This window comes from Tupaia chinensis, unplaced genomic scaffold (assembly GCF_000334495.1).
Source record: "Tupaia chinensis unplaced genomic scaffold, TupChi_1.0 Scaffold000399_1, whole genome shotgun sequence".
NCBI classification, from domain to species: domain Eukaryota; kingdom Metazoa; phylum Chordata; class Mammalia; order Scandentia; family Tupaiidae; genus Tupaia; species Tupaia belangeri.
In genome coordinates, this window is record NW_006159901.1 from 1,944,521 (window position 1) to 1,962,504 (window position 17,984).

The following is a 17,984-nucleotide window of genomic DNA, read 5'->3' on the forward strand; positions in this document are numbered from 1 at the left end:
GTAATAACAGTAAAACTCATGGCAGAGAAATTGAATACCAGCCAGTTCAAGGACACAAGGGAGAGCTCATAAACTGGGCCTTGCCTCAGTTTCTTCCCAGTCCAGGCCTTGCCTTAGAATGGGAGGCAGCATCCTTACCAGCTTGTGTTGCCTGCATGGCCCCGTCAGTCTCTTGTAAATAATCAAATATATTGATAAGGTTTATTTATCTATTTTGACAATTTTTTCCTTATAATTGGACTAAGTATTTCATTTAACCTTAGTAAAATTATTTGTCTATTTGGCTTTCTATCATCTTGGTTTTGTCTTTTATTTCAATTATCTATTTTATATACTCTTTTCTCAATTTCCTTCCTTACTTCTGGATAATCATATATTTAAAAATATTTAAATGTTTCTATTAGCTGGTATGTTATCTATTTTCGTTATTATTTTAGTTGGATATTACAATATGATTCTTTAATTTATCAGAGGTTAATAAAAATCAACACCTTTATTACTTCCTAGATAATACAAATTCTTTAGAATATTGTAACTTACATTACCTCGACCTTCCTCTTGTAAAACTACTATTATGAATTTTATTTTTACACCTATTCTAACAACAAGAATATATTATATTGGATATTGAAATTAATTGGTCTTTTCATCTGGGTTGTTTTTTTAATTTTCTTTTTGTTTTTGGTGTATAGCAGTTTTACTATGATGTACTTTTATTGCAATATGCTTTTTGTATTTTCGTGCTTATGATTTTCTGCTTATAGTTTTGTGATTTCCTGCTTATGATTTCTTGAGTAAGTTGCTTGATATGTTCTTTTCAGTTCTGAAAATTTCTTAGCTATTGTTTCTTCAAATGGTACTCTCCCTCTGGCACTCTGCATGTATGTCTGTTAGATAGTACCAATGAATTTTTAAAAAAATTTATTATTATTTTATTTTTATTTTTTATATACATTCAATCATATTATTTAGCTTACAAAGTGAACATTTCAATATGTGAACCTTTCTCCCCAGTCCAGTTGATCAAAGTATCTTCCACCGAAAGCACCACTCCTCCCCATCCCATCAATGAATTTTACGTATCCTTTTTACTCTCTTATTTATTTTCCATTTTCTCTCTCTCTTTTTTTTTCTGTGCTTCAGTCTGTATTATTCTTACTGATCTATCTTTTTGTTTATTAATTTTCTATTATTCTGTGCCCAATATGCTCTTATGGTTCTCTTGAGGTTTTACTTTCACTTATTGACTTGCACTTACTCATCTCTAACATTTACATTTTATTTTAAGCTCTAATTTCCTCTCAAATTCTTCATCTTATTACAATTTTCTTGCCTATTAATCAAAGCTATTTTACAGTCTATGTCTAATAACAAATATTTACGCTACCTGTGGCTCTTTTGATCAAAAGGTCCATTTTCTCTTGTTTTTAGCTATTGCTATGTTGGTTAATTTTTGGTTGAATATTTCGCACAATGTATGATCAACTAAGGAAGTGCAGGATGGTGTTACATATATCAAGAAAGGATTCATCTTAACTTTTTGTTGAAGGTAGATCAGATAACCTCATTCCAGTCACTGCCTGAGACCTCGATATGAACAGCAGCTGAAGCTACACTTTAGATTCAGCTTGTCCTTCACTTTAAGTTATTTTCGCTCCTGATATGTATTCCTCTGAGTACCCAGACTGAGCCTGAGGAATTTTCTAGGGCCTTCCTTTGGTGGTGGGTACTGAATTCTATTTTTGTATTTTTTGTGCCATTAGACTTTATTTTATGTATCATGAGACTGGTAAAATTCTACTCTGTTTTTACCTATATCTTATTGACTGTTTAGCTTCTTGCCCCACATAACTTAAGTATTCAGTAAATGCACTGAGAAAATAGCCATCGCTTGTTGGTATTACTTGCACCTTCATTCTTTAGGGGATCTTGCCCTCTCAAATCCTGTCAGAAAGAGAAGACCAAACTGCAACTTTTGCTGCTTCAGCTCTGAAAGTCTTCTAAATTCTCTGATAATTTCAAAGCAAATGCCCTCTTTTTGACTTCTAACCCTCTTCTTATAACAGGGAAAACATATACGCCACAGAGACACAAGCTAGACATAGAATACTGAACTCATCTATTGAATTTCCTTCTCTCCTGGATTTTGACCTATGAAAATTTTCTTTTCCAGCAGCAATCCAATGTCAAACAATTAGCACATTTATATTTTTGTTCAATTTTCACATTGTTCTTAAAAGGAACATTGGTTTGACTATATACAGCAAAATTAGAAAAGCAAACCATTGCCCAACTTTTTCCTTCCTTCTGTTTTTTCTCTCCTTTGTCTATCTGGTTAGTGTAACTGATGTATAATTTACATGCAATAAAATGCACAGCCTTAAATGTACAGACTGACAGATCAACTTTTTGCTGTGTAACAGAACACCTTTATTTTAGTTTATTGATAGATTGTCTCAGTTCAACTCCTGCAAACTTGTTTTTTTAATTGAAGCATTTTTTTCATCATTATTATATAAATATGAAATACTCTTTTCTCTAGAAGCACATGAGCTCGTTGGTTCTTGCTTTAAGGATTTTACAACTTGGATGGGGGATTAAGGTTTATATACATGTGTAACTGTTTGGGAGCGCAATTTACATTACTGATTACATTATGTAGGTGCTAACTTTAATCCTTGGATAGGCAGGAGAGTATGATGCAAAAATCAAAGGCTCAGGGTGTTGATCTGAAATTTTTGTCTTAACCCTAGAATTTTAAACTCTTTCTAAGACATGTCAATTGTTTCCAGAAATCTGTAATATTTCCATTTTTAATTCAAGTGTTATGTGCATTATAGGATCATTCTGAGGATGAGATAGTATGATATGTGCATCTATTGTGATGCCACATGCTAGTTACGTATTAATATTAGCTGCTACTCTTTTTATTCTCTACTCAGCATTTTTCTCATAAGTTAATATCTGATGCCTTGTTCCTCCCCTAACCCTACTGCCACCTTTTTTTTTTTCTTTACATGATTATGTTTTCACAGACAGTTTTTATTTTTCCTTGCTGTCACATCCATACTCACATGGAAGGGCATGTTAATAAACTGAAATACTGTGCTCCTGGAAGACAGTAGAATATTCTTAATTACAAATTCACATTAACTGTCAGGCTCTGTTCCTCAGTTTCTGGAAGTTACTTGGACACAATTTGTTTTACACACATATAAAAGTGAACTTCAGAGGAGTGTACTGAGGGCAGATGGGTACCCCACAATTTGTTTTACACACTTATAAATGTGAACTTCAGAGGAGTGTACTCAGGGCAGATGGGTACACTTTGACTGGAGAAATTATCTCCAGTCATCAAGAATAGCATCTTTTTTACAGTGTTAATTCTTCTTTTTCTTCCACCCTGAGCTTCTGATGTTTTAAACTAGGACATCTAACATCATTGCCCTTTTCTTTCTAGTTGAGGCTCTGATCAAACTTTCTGTCTGATTTCACTCATAGAGGGTTTGGGGGTTGTTGTAAGACATGCGTTTTTAATTTGGTAAAATTAAATCTCTTCAGTTAAATCTACTGTGAAATTAAAACCTTGACTCAAACCTGACATTCAATAGACTTCTTTTGAAAGTGTCCTGATTTTACGTGAACTCAAATGGCCACAGTAAGCCTTGGGTCCGTTTCAAATTTTTCAAGCTCAGGGTGCTGACAGAGGATGCAAGATTATTGCAAAGAGACAAAAGTACTTTCCAAGGTGTGCCAGAAGCAGCGTGAGGGAGGTAACTGAAAGCAATTTGGGCATTCTTTCTCTGTACCTGTATTTTAGAATTCTTTGTTAAGTAGCTAGTGTATTATTTAGTGACTGATTACTGAACTATTTGTACATTGATTCTGTTACCACTAGACTCTTCCCTGCTCAATGGTATTAGAGTTTTATCAATAGTACATATAGGAGTGGCACTGAAGTCCTTTTAATTTTTTTGCTTGGGATGCAAAATTATCCATCTATGGAGTGTGAAGTGCTAGTTGATTACATTTGGTCTGGTGTTTCTGGCTTTCTCTGGATACAGACATTTTGTATGCTTAAGGAGATGCTTAATTGGTATTACTTGATTAAGACCACATTTTCCACATAATTTGTTTAAATAAACAGGAGGTTGTTTGATTTCCTTCTTCCATAAAATTAAACAAGGCTAAATTTTTGGTAACCTCAAGAAATGTGTTTTAAGGCATAATTTTCTTAATTTATTAATTAGTAGATTATTTACATGTGGAATAAAAGAGTATACCTTGGTGATATCAAGACCTGTATAGCTATGATATCTAGAAGGATCTTTATTTCTTACCTCTCTTAAGGATAAAATTGGGAGATGTGGGTCTAAGCTCCTAGGGTTTTCCTTGGGACAAAATTGCCATAAAAAATATCTTTCTAGAACATTGTCTTCTTTTAAAAACGTTTTATTTTAGAATAATTTGGGGTTTAAAGAAAAATTGTGAGGTAAATACAGAGTTCTTGTATGCCTTGTATGTGGTTTTATAGTATTATAGTAGCATGATGCATTTATCAATATAAATGAATAATATTGGTATATTGTTATTAAATAAAAATCTATACTTTACTCAGAATTCCTTAGTTTTCTCTGATTTTTTTTTCTATTTTTCTTTTTTATTTTTGGAGAAGTTTTTGCTATAGGGCGCGTGCGCTCACCAGACAGACAGAGAGAGACAGAGAGATAGAAAGCGAGAAATCATCCCCCAGAGGGGATGGCCACGCCGCAATCCCTTCTCCTCCATTCTCCTCTCGTGATCTTGGGCACAGCATGCACACGAGCCCGGTGTGAGTTTAAGCCACTGGGTCTGGGACTCGAACTGCAGTCGACTAGGTGTGAGTCCAGCGACATAGCCATTACGCTAACTGCTGGTCCCGTCCTGATTTTTTTTTTCTATTCTGACTCCATTCCACTTAGTTGTTGTTCTTATTAAGTTTCTCTTGGTTTTGAAAATTTTAGATCATTGACTTTTAGCATTATGGTTGTCTTCTTCCACTCATAAGATGTGACCCAACTTTGCTTATGGCCCTTTCTCTTTTTAGTCTCTTGAATTTCAACTTTAGTTTAATATTTCTATCTCTCTCTGTTTCACTCTCTTTCTCACTCCACTCTCCTCTCTTTTTTTCTTTAAATTTATTTAATTTATTTATTGAGAGAGAGAGAGAAACAGACGCATACTCGACAGGTCTTACCATGCCATAGTCCTTCCCCAGTCAGCCAGGAACAGGGATAACACACAGGCCTTCCATTTGGATCACTCTCTCTCAGCCAGGAACAGGGATAACACACAGGCCTCCCATTTGGATCACTCTCTCTTTTTTTTTTTTTCCTCCTCTCCTTGTGATATGTTTTGGCCATATGAGATTTACACTCTTTTTGTTGTTGTTTGGTGGTTCTTATCTATTCATTTGAAATCTTCCCTTGTGTCATTTTTCAGATTTTGTTTTCTGCTTAGCTTTGACTTGGTTTAGTGTTTCCCTGCATCACATCTTTTCTAAGTTAAAGTTTGGAGAACCTCCACTGGTACATGTTATTTCTTGAGTACCCAGGTCCTTAGTGCTGTTTCCAGATTTAAACATCAATTTAGAATTCAGAATTGATATGTGACATAGAATAATGAACTGTTTTTGAGTCAGCATTTTCTTATAATAACTACCTCTTAGAATTCTTATGAGAATTAAAAAGCTTTTTTCTCAAAGGTTATGGAACAGTGGCTACCCATGATGTTTCTTTATTCCTCCTTCCCTTCTTCTACTCTATAAGGCTGATTAATCAAAATAAAAAATAAAAACATGTTTGGACTTAACACTTGCTTTTGATTATTGACTTATATTTTTCATTGATGATAGAGTAGAATTTTGTTCAAATAGAGAAAACTATATGTGGCATAAAAGAAATGAACTAGTTTAGTTACCTTAAGGAAAACCAAAGGAACAAAAATAGCAATAGTAAAGTTTTATGAGTATAAATACTAAATAAGAGTAGCTTATTGTTTATCTGGAGACCTTTCTAAAGTGATTGCTTTAATATGGCTTAGGAGGTTAGCCTGAATCAGGGACTCAGATGCAAAAAAGAACCAGACTACAAAACTGGATTTTAAGTAAAACAGGAAAAATGTAATATTTTATTATAATGGCAGAATGAAATATAAAAAGATTAAACTTGTTCTGATATGTTGTGGTCATTAATACAGTAGTAGAAGTCTATTTTAAATGAATTATAGAAATTGGAACCAACACATTCATTCTGGTCCTGTCAGTCACTTCTCCCTAAGTCATAGTTCCACTTCCATTTAAAGTAGATTTGAGCTTGAGAAAATTAATAATTCATCTCACTGTCACTTTCACTTTTTATTTTCTGTCTCCATCTAATTTTGTTAATTCTGCTCAAACCCTCCACTGGGTTGTCTAATCTCCTAATGTAAACTATCTCTTTCTCCTCCTGAGAACTAGTGGTGAGATTCCTATATTTTTTCCACTTTAGTTTGATACTAGTGAGCATCAAATCCAGTAAGAAATGGCTTTCCGGCCCAATTGCCTTTTGAAGATCGGTCTATCACTGTTCTTCAGTCACTTCACTTAATTCATCCTGCTCTATACTGGTGACTGACACACATGCTCTGATTTGATACAACTTATAAATAATGACCTCTTGGGACCAGCAGTTAGCGTAATGGCTATGTCGCTGGACTCCCACATAGTCGACCGCGGTTTGAGTCCCGGACCCGGTGGCTTAAACTCACACTGGGCGCATGTGCGTGCGTGCCCAAGATCCCGAGAGGAGAATGGAGGAGAAGGGATTGTGGTGTGGCCATCCCCCATGGGTGGTGATTTCTCGCTTTCTATCTCTCTGTCTTTCTCTGTCTGTCTGTCAAGCGCACGCGCCCTATAGCAAAAACCTCTCCAAAAAATAAATAAATAAATAAAAAAAATAATAACCTCTTTCAGCAAGAACCACAAATAATATAAGTATGTTGATGTGGTACTGTTATCCAGATAAGATGGGGACATACTGCAGTTAGGTCTATGGAGGGGGAAAAAGAGAAGGAGATGAATTATTACTTTGCTTTTTTGGGATTTTTTTTCATTGCCATCGATATACATTCACCAAAATTCTACTACCTATGATACAAAAATCCTATCAATTAGATATAATTAATATCTCAATAATAATGGGAAAATGAAGGACTTTTTTTGTTAAGAGAGATTTTCGCTATTAGGCTCATGCCCTTGCCAGAGAGAGACAGAGACAGAGATCAAGAAATCACCACCACCACCACCCCCACCCCCGGGACAGGGAACCACATCACAATCTTTTTTCTTCTATTCTCCTCTAGGGATTTTGGGCACACACACACACGTGCCTGGCATGAGTTTCAAGCGGACTGGTTAGGGACTTGCAGTCAACCCTTTCGTAGTCCATCCAGCTATGTAACCGTTACGCCCTCTGCTGGTTTTGAAAACAGAGGTTTAAGTAGGTTAGAAATGTTGCTCAGGATCCTATGAATTTGAGAATTTGAATTCAGATCTCTGAGTCATAGCTCCTTATCTTTTATATTTCTCTATCATGATTGGACTCTGGTGTTCATGGTCATTATCTGCCCAGAGAATAGTCTTCACTAATTAAATTCATTTGAAGGAATTTAAGAAAAATACTTTTCCTGTAAGTGTCTTGTGGCTCAAGATGAAAGCGAGAAAAAACAAAAAGGTCATATTTAAAAGAACAGCATACATTGGTAACTCTGGAAAACGGGAGTACTAGGCAGGATGAATGAAAAGCAGCTACTTGAGGCTCTGAGCAACCAGCAAGGAAGTGCTAATGTGGCATTTAACACTTGTATTACATGACAGGAGGCTCAAGTTCAGAAACACCATGTAGTCAAGCTTAGGAAATGTTTAGAAGCTGAACTTTTTCACAGTTTTACGGGATTGCACTATTTGTTCTTGGTAGATACATTTACTACCAAATGTTGTACTCGGTAGATATTTGTAAATATTTGTACTTGGTAGATACATTTACTACTTATTCCATTAGATCTGCATGGTTTATATTTTTTGAAAGTGAATCTATGCCATGTTGGGGCCTTTCTTTCTTTCTTTTTTCTTTTAGGTTTTTCTCATAGGGTGTGCGCTTGCTGGAGAGAGAGAGACAGTGAGAAGGAAAGTGAGAAATCAACCCCCAGTGAGGATGGCTATGCTATAGTCCTACTCTTCTCCTGGGTTTTTGGGCATGCACACACATACACCTGGTGTGAGTTTCAAGCTGACAGGTCTGAAACTCAAACTGTGGCTGGCCATGTGGGAGTTCAACATCTTAACCACTGTCACTGTACTAATTTTATGGAATTTTAAAGAATAGGTAAGATAGGTGACTTGAGCTTTTTAAAGGCATAATGTGGTAAAGATATAAAATAAGAAAACTCAATTCAACATAAAGTGTGATGTGAAAAAATTCCATAAAAGGACAAAAAATGTGCTACCAAGGTTTCATAGGAAAGCAAAGCTAGGATTAAGATGAAAAATGAATGCATAATAGATATGCAATGTTAGACTTCTGATATAGCATTTTTCAAATAATAGCTTGACAGAAATGAAAAAATTAACACCTTATTATTAGAAATGGTGTGGAAAAATAACTACTTTCCATCATATACTGTTGTCATTAAGAATACATTATTACTTTTGAAAAGTAATCTGATCATAATTTATTAGACTTAAAATGTACATGCCATTTGAACCTGGTAATTCACTTCTGAGAAAAAAAGTAATAAGTTAAAAAGGCTTACATACAAAAATGTTTCTTTCATCCTTGTTTGTAATTGTTAAAAAAATGTGAAAAAAAATGAATTTTCATCTTTGGGAATGGTAGACATTTAAATTAAAGCTATCTATATTATAATGTGTGAAGTAATTATTACTATAAATGAAGTATATGTATGAATTGAGGTGAAAATATGTCCATGTAACTTTTCTAAGAAAAGTTAGTTATAGAAATGTGTATACATCATATATCTTGTGTGTATATATGTATATATATGTATATATAAACAGACACACACACACACACATATATATATATATCTTTTTATAAGCCAAATTATTTCCCAAATAAATATTCTCGTGCAACTTGTTTTACTGAAGATAAAAACAATCATCAAAGGAAGTATATTAACTTATTCCCTTAGGATGGTGGAATTAGAAAATGGAAGGGGAATTTATTACAAAAAGAATGTAGGGAACCAGCAGTTAGCATAATGGCTATGTCGCTGGACTCCCACGTAGTCGACCGTGGTTCGCATCCCAGACCCGGTGGCTTAAAACTCACGCTGGGCGCGTGTGTATGCATGCACAAGAGAAACTCATGCCAGTTGTGTGTGCATGGGTGCCCAAGATTCCAAGAGGAGAATGATGGAAAAGGATTGCGGCGTGACCATCCCCCTGGGGGGTGATTTCCTGCTTTCTGTCTCTATGTCTCTGTCTGTCTGTCTGGCGAGTGCATGCATGTGCCCTATAGCGAAAACCTCTCCAAAAAATAAAAAAATAAAAAAGAACATAATATCTTATTGGTCCAAATAATGGAACATATATATAATGAATTATATATCACATATTATAAATATAATATATTAAAATTATTATATTGAGGGGAAAAGAATGAGTGGGTTGCCAGGAATCAAGGTTCAAGGATGATTCAGGCATCAGGAATGTGGGATTGACTATAGATGTGACTCCTGGGGAGAGGCTCAGAGAGCAGCAGTGGTCAGTGGTGTAAGCCTGGGGAATGCATGAGTGGAACAAAATCTTTGAAAGCAGAAGAGACAGATAAGATACAGCATGGCCAATGTCTGTGTCCTTTGGTGGCTATTGGGTAGGAAGTGAAGTTGTTTGCAAATTACAGGACTGTCCCTGTTCATTTAGGCACTTTCTCTGGCCCTAGGTTCAGAGTGGGTTGTACAAGGCAGAGCTGAGACATTCGGAGAACTATTAAGCTATTTGCAACCATTTAGGCAAGAGATAATGACCTGTACAACAGGGGTGACAGCAGTATGGAAAGAGAAAAATGAGAACAATATGTTAGAGAAAGATTGCACAAAGTTGTAGACTTACTGAAGTAGATGGTTGGGGGCTGCGGAGGAGAAGTCATGGTAATTGAGAGAATAGTATCTTTGAAAGAAAGAGAGGGGTCTGAATGTGGTTTGGAGATGAAAGGTGACATGTGTGATTTATGGCAGAGTGAGGGACTAGTTGGCAACTGAAAACTGCCACTCAGATTGAAGCTCAAGTTGTGGTATGAAATGTTTGCATAGAGCTTATAGGAGTTTACAAGGAATGAGTTCAAAGTACCAAAAAGAAATTGTAGAGAGAGAAAAAGAAAAAAGACACAAGTTAGGATTTTGGTGGTCATATTTTGAGTCAGAGGAATTAAGGGAGCCATTGAAAAGGTGTACTTCGAGCTTCTGGGGGCAACTAGAACAGCATGGGCAGGGCTTTGGATCAGAATTCCATGGAATCATGTGAGCCTCTCTCATTGTGCTAAAATCTCTCTGTGCATTTATACCCTTTTATGTAAGTAGTTTTCTGGTGGATTAAGGCACTCTTGGTGAGTGCTAAAACCATTAAGCAAAAGATGAAAGCAACACCTCATAAGGATGGGACCACGTTGTTCCTACATATACCTCCTTGTCAATCCCAGCAGGATAAAAAGTACTGCACTGACATGTTATTTCCTGGCATGTGTGGAACAGGAAGTGTATAGTGTACCCTAGTAAGAATTCCAGTCAAAAGATAAAAATAATTTGAATCAGAATCAATTGAACCTTCAGGAAATACAATTGCATGGAAAATCTGACAGGTAAAGAGGTAAGTTAAATTACAAAAAGTAATCAGTTAAATGTAGAATGTGAGATATTCTACAGGCCAAATGACCTAGTTTTACCAACATATAAATAGCAGAAAAAAGGAGGCAAAAATATCATGGAATAAAAGAGACTAAAAGTCTTAACTTCATTTTACCTATCACCTACCCTAACCTTCCACAAAAAAGGAAAAGATGAGTTAGTATAAATTAGCTAAGAGAGTAAATCTATTCCTAAGCTCCTATACTTATGACAATTTTGTTTCTTTTTGAGAGGGTACTCATTAGCATTGATGAGGATTATTTTATTTTTTTTTGCTGCAGGGCAGTTGTGCTTGCTGAAGACAGAAGAGGTGGCGGGAGGGGGGCAGTGAGGAAGTACCTTTTAGGGGGGTTGGCCACACCGTAATCCCTTCTCCTCCATTCTCCTCTAGGGATTTAGGGCATGCATGTACATGCAATCTGGCACATTTTTCCAGTCACTGGGTTGGAGACTCAAATCGCTCAGTTGACCATGTAGGATCTAGCTGCCTTAACCTTCGAGCCATCTGCTGGCCCAGCATTTTTTTTTTTTTAAATTTTATTCATTGTCATTATTTTATTTTATTTATTTTTGAAGTTGACTAGAGAGACAGAGAAGGAAAGTGAGAAAGCAAGTTGCCAGGTCCAGGACTTGAACCATGGTCAACCATGTGGGAGTCCAGCCACCTTAATCATCACGCTACCTGCTGGCCCACAGCATCAACTTTTTTAAACTGAAAAATAAAATTGTATGCATTTACCGTGTACAACATGATGTTTTGAAGAATACATACATATATTTATACGTGTATATGTATACACATATGTATGCATACATATATATTTGTGTATAAAATGTATATAATTAGGTTGTCAGGGAAGTCTATGTTTTTCTATGCAAAAATGCATCATGACTTTCCCAACAACCCCATATAATCTATGTAGTTGGATGGTTAAATCTAACACTGATTGTCTTTCAGTCTGTACATTTTGCTCCAATACCATTGTAGCCATCATAGCCCAAGCTGCCATCTTCTCTTGCCTGGATTATTACCACATTACAATAGATTTTCTTCCATCTGCCTCATTTTCCTCTATTTCAAATATTGTAGCCCAAGGGAACTTTAAAAATGCAAATTCATACAATTGAATCTTTTAGCTTCCATTAATGAGTAAAAACATGGTATTTGTCTTTCAATAGCTGGTTTATCTCACTTAGCCTTTTCTCCAGGTCGATATTGCCTCAAATGACTGGATTTCCATCTTTTTTATAGCTTGATAATATTCCATGTGTATCGAAGTAGAGAGCGAAAGGAGAGATACTGGAAATTGGAAAGGGGTTGAGGTGCAGGGTTGAAGAGAACTTGGCTAACAGATACAAGAATGCAGGTAGGTCAGTGGAATGAGTTCTAGCATGCTGTTATACAACAGGGCAATAATAGTTGTTGACAACTCAGCATATACTTCAAAATGGTTGTGAGTAGGTTTTGAGTGTGCATAGCACAAAATAACAATAAATACTTCAGATAGTGAATATGTTTACAGACCAAATTTGATTGCTACTCAACATACATATGTTCCGGAAATCATACTATATCCCATAATTATGTGCAACTATTAATGTAAATAAGAAAGTATAAAGATGAAAAATTTAAAGAAAAAATGCAAATCTGATCTTGTGTTTTTTTCTGCTTATATTACCTCAATACAAAAAGACCCCTATCACATGGCCTACTAGGCCTTAGTGATCTGGCTGCTGTTGGATTCCCATTGGCTACCCAGTTTCTGTCACAGACAGCCCTCGTGTTTCTTAAATGGAGTATAGTATTTTCTCCTTCATAGACTTTCCATGTGTTTTTCCCAGTCGAGGATGCTTTTCTAAAAACAACCCCCCATCCCCTCCCCCACACACTGGTTAGCTCTACTTAGGAAAAATCGTGAGACCTCATTCTGGTTCCTACCTCATTTTTTCTAAATTTCCTGTGTTTTTATTTCATAATATTTATCATAATTTTTAATTATGTACTTTTATGTAGGCTGACTTCTCCTGATTGGCTTCAGGAGGATAAGAGTTTCCTGAGAGCAGGGCTGTGCCAATTTTGTTAAACATTGTTCTCCCAATACCAGTCATCAGGTCATGGTATATAATGAAAAGCTACTGAATGAAAGGCTGCAGGTTATTGAATGTTATAGACACCCCAGCCCTGTCAGTATAGATTCATATGACGGTCTTCTATTTACCTTGATTTCATGATTCCTTTCTCATTTACACACACTCCTTCTGCCCCTTTTTGTTAGTTTAATTTGTTTGTGCTCAGAGCTCTCAACATTTCAGTTCTTCGAGTACCTTTTATGTGGCATTGAGGTTCTATAATTCTTATACTCAGATTTCATTTCTAATCTTTCTTCATGAGTCGTTCAGTTCTCTTTGTCCTGTGATTTGTTGCCAGAATGAAATCTGATAGCCTCTCTGTTGGTGCTTCCACTGCCTGTGGGCTCAAAAGTGTTTGCAAGATAGATGGAGTGTGAGAAAATGGACATTTTTTTTCAGGATACACAGACCTAAATACCCACCCATGTGATTGGGGGTAGTTTGTTCTACCTTCCTAATCTTGTGGGAGTTTTTTAACTATGAAAGGAGACAATATTCAAGAGCATCTGATTAATTCTAAATAAGTTAAACGAGGTAATATTCCTTTGGAATATAAATGCTTATATTTTGTCCATAATGTGTGTCACACCTTCTTTCCTAGAATATCACAATTAGTTTTCATGTTAAGGGGATTCTTCTGACTTAAAGTCTTTTCTACTTTTCCCAATAGCTTGTTTTCTGCAGTTCAGTAACATTTCTACTCTTCTTATTGATTACAAAGGGTTTTCCTTATTGAGAATTCCTTTCTTTAAATTTTTAGGCTCAAAAAATAAATGTGCAGAACTTGACCAAACTTTTAATTAACACACTAAGGAAGAGGGAGGACATGAGTGTGTCCTTTGTCAAGTGCTATGGTTCTCAATTCTCAATTCCCTATAAAGTCCACTGGGTAGATTAAAAAAAATACCCATGGCTATTTAGCACCCCAGAAATTTTGATTTAATTTTCTGGGATGATGCCTGGGTGTGACACTTTTTGGACTTATTTAGATGACTCTAATGGACAGCTGAAGCAGAAAAACACAATATGGACTATAACATCACTTTGAGAGTCAATCACTAGGCCAGCTAATGGGAAGGATATCAGGGAAGCCATGCATTGTGATGGTTCCTTCCAATTTCAAACTGGGAAATGATAAGAATTGTGCTTAAAATGGGCTTGTTATTTTTATTTCTAAAGTATCAATATTTTGGTTTTGTCTAAATACTTATAAACTCAGGCTAAGGTTTTCAAACTCACAGTTTTTAAAACTTTGAGAAGTGAAATTTGACCTAATATTTATCCCCTCTTTGCCCCCAAATAAACAGCACATTGAAATTTTGAAAGGACTTCCAGTCATAGGAGGGCTAAAAGTCCATTTTGTCTAAACATTCCACAAATACTGAACTCTAAAGATAATTATCTTCCTTTAAGAGTACAAGAAGAATGCTTCTAGCTCCCATTCTTATTCTTATGTATACTCATATATTGTAGGGGTCTTGAGAAACTGCCCAATAATTTTTCTATACAGAATAATATTTGAGTCCTTGTCTTTTTCTGAAAAAAAAAATGAAATTTAATAGCCTCACTTTTTTTTTTTTTTTGAGAGTTTTTGATAATATTAACCCAGAAGTCCCTGGATGTGCAATGTTATAAAATAAGGTGCCAAAAAGACTTTTGCTATCTAAATATATTTATTTGAGCTAACCCCTCTGAAAATCAGTAGGGAATCATTTGAAAAAGAAAATATTTTTTGAGAGTTTTTGCTATAGGGTGTGTGTGCTTGCCAGAAAGACAGAGAGAGACAGAGAGACAGAAAGCGAGAAATCACCCCCTGGGGGGATGACCATGCCTCGATCCCTTCTCCTCCATTCCCCTCTCAGGATCTTGGGCACACACACACACACACACACACATGCACACACGCATACACACACACATACTCCCAGCATGAATTTAAGTCACTGGGTCTGGGACTTGAACTGCGGTCGACTACATGGGAATCCAGCGACATAGTCATTATGCCAACTGCTGGTCCCAATAGCTTAACATCTTTAATGCAATACTCAGAATAATATTTGCTTAAGTCCTTCTAAGTCCTTGTTTTCTTCTGGAAAAAAAATGTGAATTTTGGTAGTTTAATATCTTTCATGCAATATGGTCCTGAAGATATAAAGATATAACTTTACTGAATTTTTATAATAGTAAATATGTTCACAGAATTAATGAATGTCAAATAGAGGGAAATTGTAGAGAGATGAGAGGAAATGGGATACTTCCATTGAAAATAGGGGTAGTAAAAGAGGGCATGAGTCAAATAAAGGATCTATTTGAGAGAACTTCATGGGGTTGTTTCTCTAACAAGCAGTAGAAAGATTATTCAGAAGGAAGAATGACAAGTGATCCATATTGAAAAAGCAAAGTAGTTGGAGTGAGAAACAGGCACATTTGAGGCTGAAGGTTTAGGGACTAGAGTAAATTTATGACGTATGTTAAAATTAGGAAGCAGCATTTGAAGCTTCTGCCCGAAATGAGTGGATTAACAAAAACTATCTGTTATCCTACTTGGAGACAGCCTATGAAGTTCCTTAGCCAGAGAAAATATAGTTTTAATCAGTCACACAAAACAACTTTCCTCATGTACCTGGTAATAAAAAGCTTTATCAATGTGATGGATGAGAAGAGTACAGCATGTGTAACACTTTAGAATATTGGAAAACTTTTACATGCCATTTACTAACTTGACTTATTTTCTTATAGTTTCCCCATAGAAATGGAAATGTTTATGCTAAATTTCTAGATGAGAAGGATGCTATTTTCTCCCAAGAGAAAAATTTGGGGATGTGATGGATATAGCCTAGCCATAGCATTGTGTCTTAAGTTTGTGGAGGTATTTCTAGGAACTTTTTCATGCTAAGTAAATTCCAAAGGTACAGTCTTGAAGTCTCTATCACTCATACTTGATGTTGAGGGTGGGTTCACTTCTTCCATGTCTTGCTCCCTAATGTGGAAAGGTACAGCAGAGGAAGAAACTCTGCAAGGGAATATCAAGTTCATGTCAGTCCTGTCTTCTAACATGTCACAGTCTCCTACCTATTCTCTTTCTACAGTGATACAAATAATGAAGGGAAAACCATTCTAATGGAATGTTTGCTTTATCTGAAAAAGTTCTCTATTCCATTGGCCAGTTTTTTAGAAACATTACTGCCGCTTAGAAATCTTGTATGCTTAGCTGCGTAGTGTTGTGTGGAAGAAATAATCCTTGACAGACAAATACCAACTATTTTGAGAAAAACTTAAATTTTGGATTATTTTTTTCAGGACCAGTATCAACCTCATTTGACACTATAGCCAGCTGAAACCGACTTTAAACAAAATAGATTGTGTTTAAGTGTCACTACAGGCTAAATGTTTCTGTCCCTTCAAAGTTCTTATGTTGAAACTTGATCTCCAATAAAATGGGTTTGGAGGTGGGACCTTTGGGAGTTGCTTGTCATCAGGGTAGAGCTGTCATGAGTGGGATTAGTATTATGGAAAAGAATCTAGAAAGACCCTTCACCCTTTCTCCATGTGATGACAGGTAGAAAATATCACCTATGAATCAGAAAATTTCAATCTCACTAGTTATTGAATCTATTGGCACCTTCATCTTGAATTTCCTAGTCTCCAGAACTGTGATAAACAAATTTCTGCTGTCTGTATGCCACATAGTCTACACTATTCTGTTCTATCAGCCTGAAAGAACTAAGACAGGTGCCAAACCAAACTGGTGGCAATTTGCATTCATTGATGTGGCAGGCAAGCCTGTATTTCAGTCCTCCTTTAATATCAATAGACCAGTCTTAAGGCCAGGTTATCATTTATGTAGATAAGCAAGCTTCTTTCTTTGTGGTTTAAATTTTTAAAAAATAATATTAATCTTATTTCAAAATTAATATATAATTGGAATCTTTCTTAATGAAGCCGAACAGTAATGAGCTTGAGCATGGGAGTTAGGCACATCAAAATTTGAGTCTACTTAATTTCTATACCCAGCTACCTGTGTGACCTTGCACAAATTATTTTTCTCTGCCTAGACTTCCTCATCTGTAGAATAGGGATTACATTAACGCTGCTCTACTAGTTAGGGTTGTTGTAAGAATTAAATTAGATAATGTACAAATATGCTAACTACAGTGCCTAGTTTATTGCGACCATCATATATATGTTAGTTACCAATTACTATTATTATCATAATTTTTTATTGTTCCTTTATTAATCAAGTACATATTTAGTATCTTTGGTATTAGGGTATTTCTGTGTGTAGAGTGGGCCTTTTTGTCAATGGGAAGCAAAATACATCATTTGATCATGAAACTTTCTCTAAAGTAAGGTAAGACGAATCAGTATGACAGGTTGAGGAATTGACTTTATTTTATTTTAAGAATTATTTAATTTTTAAATTTATTCATCCATTTATTATTTTAATTCGACGAGAGAGAGAGAGAGAGAGAGAGAGAGAGAGAGAGAGAAAGTGAGAAAGCAAGCCACCAGGTCCAGGGCTTGAACTGTGGTTGGCCATGTGGGAATGTCCAGCGCCTTAACCACCACGGAGGAATTGACTTCATTTAGAGTATATCATTCCTAGTAAGAATGATTCAGTGTGCTTCATTGCTCATCTGGTCACCCAAAAAACTTGCATTATCTGTAGTCACGATGACAGGTGTCTATCATGGTGGAGATGACCAGACTAAGGGTGAAGGTGTGGGAAGCATACAGTGCAGTTACTAAAGCTGTGGGCTTCTATGTCAGAGAGATACACATCTGTGTTCTGAAGCTGTTCTTCATAGGTGTATGGTCTTTGGTAAGTAATGAAATCTCTTTGACTTCAGTGTCAACATTTCAGGAGTAGCTATAGTAGAAGATACTTCAAAGCTTTTTGTGAGGCTTTAAAG

General features: G+C 35.8%; 1 pseudogene; it reads right to left on the bottom strand.

Moving 5' to 3' along the window:
* LOC102482839 (protein BEX2-like) overlaps positions 1-17,984 on the bottom strand; it is a 35,568-nt pseudogene that overhangs the window by 15,219 nt on the left and 2,365 nt on the right.